Genomic DNA, 4,707 nt, shown 5'->3' with positions numbered 1-4,707 from the left:
TGACTTGTCTCCTTTCAAATGTCTACGATTCAACTCTTGATTGTCACTGGAAGATACGATGCCTAGTTGCGGACTGCACTACAAATTGTTTTTTGCAGAGAAGAAAGGACAGACTGATCATATATTAGTTATTTCCAACAGACATTTTAGTTTATATCATACAAAGTTAATTCACCGCAAGGAATATATGCGAGGGCTAAATAGTAGAAGACAATTCCTATATATATATGGAAGACTACAGATTTAGTTGAAATAGCTATATGGAAGACTACGAACCAAGAAACCTAATATAAGTGGTTTACTAAATGATATCCAAGATAATAATTGCAGGCAAATCAACACAACAATAACATGGCAATAAAGGAGAATAGTCATGAAACCTAAAAGGCGTACCAATCGGCTGACCACATCATATGTCAATTTAAGTGTTCTTTCTGATTCTTGTGTCCAGGTACTAGAGTGTATGGTTAGAGTTTGTTGCTAAGTTTTTGCTTGATGGATTGCCAGGTTACAGTGTAAGGTGGCAAGTTCTGCTAGTGTAAATTTTGGACTATAATTTGTAGGTGTTCTTGGACTCTTTTGCACTATAATTCTTGATAATTTTCAGTGTAATTTACTTTGTCAACACAGTGTGTAGGCTCTGAATGTTTTTATGCTATTAGGTGCACACACTCTTTTGTATTTTTCTACATGCTGTCACTAATATTGAGTCTGTAGTGTAATTTTCAGCTACCTCGGGATTATAGTGTAGGTTCTATGATTTTTTGCCACTGAATTTCTTCATTCTAGACTTCAAAGTTTCTGTAATTTCCAGAGTATCCTGTTTGTTTCTAATTTAATATACTAACATTTCCCCAGATTTTATTACTATATAGTAAGTAGAAGTGTTTCTGACCTGGTGATCTTCCTGGGATTTCCCTTAATGTTTGGCTGTTTGGTGGGTCGCAAGCTGATGGGCAGTTGTTCGCCATGGTCCAGGGTATTTGTGGTTCAGGTTTAGTTGAAACCGGGTGACAGTCTAGCCTGACCCATTTTTTAGAAATAGAAAGCATACAGTCGCCGGGGTGGGGTTATTTGGACATACAAGTGTCCTCCGTTTATTTGTCAGGAAATGTGAATGTTACCGAATTTAAAAACAATCAAGTACTAAATAGACAATCCGTAATTTGAAGAAGATTTTTAACCTAGCTTTTTCTGTTTAGTGCTGATTTGGCTTGCCTTAGCTTTTATATTTGAACAATCAGGTTCACAAATAGATACCAAGCTAGACACGAGCTGGATAAACCCTATCTAATTTTGTTTTCTTCACTTGAGATTTGCAGGGGAGGTTGCATTGCCCGCAGGAAAGGCAAAGGAGGGTGATGCTGATGATGCAGCAACATCATTAAGGGAGGCAAACAAGGAGATTTGGCTTGATCCAGCCTTGGTCACTGTCGTTTCCTCGCTTGAGCACTTCTTGCCCAAGGTAAGATGTCTATGAGTTCTCGCTTATACCCCTACTGGAAGAAATCACATTGTATAGCGGACAGACTATTTAAGTGCAAACTGAAAGGCATGTTAGTTTTTTTATTCTTAGACTTCCAAAAAACACATGCATGCAGCCAAGATTTAGGATATGATTATAGTTGTTTTGAGGATTATGTAGCAGGCTTTTCTTTATAGTCCACTTTTGCCGGATAGAATTTATCTTTGTCCCTTTGACACCATGACACCCAGACACAACACCCCCGACCCCCGACACCTCTTCGGTTTCTTGTTGACTGAAAAGGTGCTTTTCGGCCTTCCAGAGGCCAACGGGGTCATATATTTATGAATTATGAGTTAGGTCATATATTTTCCGATTTTGTTATGAAAAACATCATATATATTTGTGTTGATCGAGTGGATTTAAATGTGCAGTTGTTTCGTTGCTACGAGGGTCTGGTGTTTGACGACCTCCCCGTGCATTCAACGAGCTCCGCCCCGGCGTTCGTGGGTGAGCACAAATGACATCTCCTCCTCCCCAATCATTTGTTATGTTCCGGTCTTCGTGCCGATGAAACATGCTAGCTGTAGTAGATTGAATCATCAGTATGCGTGACCACTATGCATCTCCCGTTCGAAAGGGTTACATCTATAAATATGCATGCATTTGCATATTTATAACCGTGATTCTTTCGAATTGTCCAACATTATCGATGGATATCCCGAGTATGTGTAGATTGGGTTCATTTTCCCATATGCTCTGCTCCGGATCCGATGCAGAATTTCGTCAGCGCCTCCCTGTTGTTCTCTGGGTACACATCCTCTCTGCTTATTGCGGAGACGTGTATCAGGAGAACAGTGGGGAGGTGCCACCGAAATTTTGCGTCGGATCCGGAGTAGAGCATGGGAAAATGAACCCAATCTACACATACTCGGGTGGGATTAGGACCTATCTTTACCTATTAGCGTCTAGGTTGCATGGACGTAATAAAACTGACAAACTCTATTAACTGATGAATATGGTTTGCTGAATTATGTATATATTTCTTGTGTGTCCAATAGCTAGGCAAGATGAGTGATCGTGCGTGGATGTACACCGGTCACACTAGTCAGAAAGACATGACCCATGAATGGATAACAAAAACCAAGTGGTTTGTGAGAGTCGCATTTGCAAATGGACAAAGACAAACCTAGTGCCCCTGTGTCGAGTGCGACAACTATCATAAGAGGCCAGAGTTTGAAATGATCAAACACTTGCAGAAGTGGGGTCTTACGCCTAATTATATGGTCTGGACATTTCATGGTGAGTCTGCCCAACATGCCAGAGCTGAGCCGTCGTCGCACTGACGAGCATGGTACCGGGATGGAAGACATGGTGGAAGACTTTGACGATGCTCGGGATTTGGATGATGAGATGAAGGAATCTGCAAAGGCCTTCAATGATATGTTGGAGTCTTCAAAACGTCCTCTCCACGAGCACACTGAGCTTTGTCAGCTGGATGCCATCGCACAAGTAATGGCTCTAAAGGCTCAATTCAACTTGGGCAGAGAATGCTACGACGCGATGATGACACTATTTGGACGCTTTCTACCCAAAGGACATGTAATGCCTGCAAACCTGTACCAGTCGGACAAAATCCTCCGTGTACTTAAGATGCCCTATGAGAAGATAGATGCCTGTGAGAAAGGATGTGCCTTATTTAGGCTTGAGTATGCAGACTTGAAGTATTGTCCCTTTGTCAGTCTTCCAGGTATGTTGTGGTAGAAATGGTATGGGTGAGAAGAGTCAGACAAAAATCCCAGTTAATGTTCTTCAGTATATGCCAATCATACCAAGACTTCAACATCTTTTCATGGTCGAAGAGACGGCCAGACAGCTGACATGGCACAAATTGGGCAAAAGAACCGAGCTGGATGCAGATGGGGAGCCGATGTTGGTACACACATCAAACGGTTTTGCGTGGAAGCGCTTTGATGCAATACATCATGCTAAAGCGGCAGATGCAAGGCATCCTCGAATCGCCGTATGCACGGATGGGTTCAACGTGTTTGGTATGATGGCAGCCCAATATAGCTGTTGGCCTGTATTTGTCATTCCACTCAATCTCCCTCCCGGACAGATTATGCAAAGAAAGAACATTTTCCTAACTTTGATAATTCCGGGGCTCAACTATCCAGGGAAGAGTATGAATGTGTACATGCAGGCGCTTAAGGATGAATTGCAAGAAGCTTAGGTTAATGGGATCAAGACATACGATGCCGCTACAAAAAAACTTCCTAATGCGTGTGTGGTACATGTACTCGATGCATGACTTGCGGACGTATGCCCTATTCGTTGGCTGGTGTGTGCATGGTAGGTTCCCGTGCCCCACATGCAAGGCAGCTCTTGAGTTTCGTCGGTTGCAGGCGGGTGGCAAGTTTTCTTGCTTTACATGCATAGAAAGTTCCTGGATACTCGTCATAAGTTCAGAAAAGACAAGAAGAACTTCATCAAAGGTAGAGTTGTCAAAAACTCTGCACCACCTGCATTGACAGGCCAACAGACCCTAGATCAGTTAAACACTCTCGAGCCGGATCCAGGGCGTCCAGGGTATTTCAAGGGGTATAATTCGGAACACGCCTGGACTCACAAGACATGCTTGTGGGATCTGCCTTACTTCAAAGACCTCCTTTGCCCACACAACATCGATGTGATGCACACTGAAAAGAATGTCGGCGAGGCCCTCTTTGGTACATTGTTCGGCATAGAGGGTAAAACAAAGGATAATCCTAAGGCTAGAGTCAATCAGGAGGCTCTATGTGATAGACCGCTACAAAACATGCGACAACCGAAAGGAAAGAAGAACCGGGCAAAGCCAAAGGCATGGTTCAATCTTGGAAGGCCAGATATGAGGTAAATTATCGTGTGGGTGAAAAAGGAGTTGATGTTCCCCGATGGGTATGCAGCGAATCTAAAGAGGGGAGCGAGCCTTGGAAAATTGAAAATATTTGGTCTCAAGAGTCATGATTGGCACATATAGCTTGAGCGGGTAATGCCGGTGATGTTGCGTGGCTTTATCCCTGAGGATGAATGGCTAGTACTGGCAGAGCTGAGCTATTTCTTCCGTGTTCTTTATGCGAAAGAACTATCGCCTGGCTTGCTAGAAGAACTAGAAGAGTTGGCGCCGGAGTTGATCTGCAAGTTAGAGAAGATCTTTCCACCGGGCTTCTTTAATCTAATGCAACATTTGATTTTGCTTCTCC

General features: G+C 43.0%; 1 long non-coding RNA gene across 1 annotated transcript in view; it reads left to right on the top strand.

The window, feature by feature from the left end:
• Positions 1–1,329: 1,329 nt before the first annotated feature.
• The window catches only part of LOC119298528, a 6,509-nt gene continuing 3,131 nt past the window's right edge, over positions 1,330–4,707 (top strand). The window contains exon 1 of the long non-coding RNA XR_005145880.1: positions 1,330–1,465. This is a non-coding gene — a long non-coding RNA (uncharacterized LOC119298528). The remainder of the gene's footprint in view (positions 1,466–4,707) is intronic.

The sequence above is a fragment of the Triticum dicoccoides genome, chromosome 5A (assembly GCF_002162155.2).
Source record: "Triticum dicoccoides isolate Atlit2015 ecotype Zavitan chromosome 5A, WEW_v2.0, whole genome shotgun sequence".
Lineage (NCBI taxonomy): Eukaryota > Viridiplantae > Streptophyta > Magnoliopsida > Poales > Poaceae > Triticum > Triticum dicoccoides.
The sequence above is the reverse complement of the archived record's forward strand: the minus strand, read 5'-3'. Positions and strand labels throughout refer to the sequence as shown.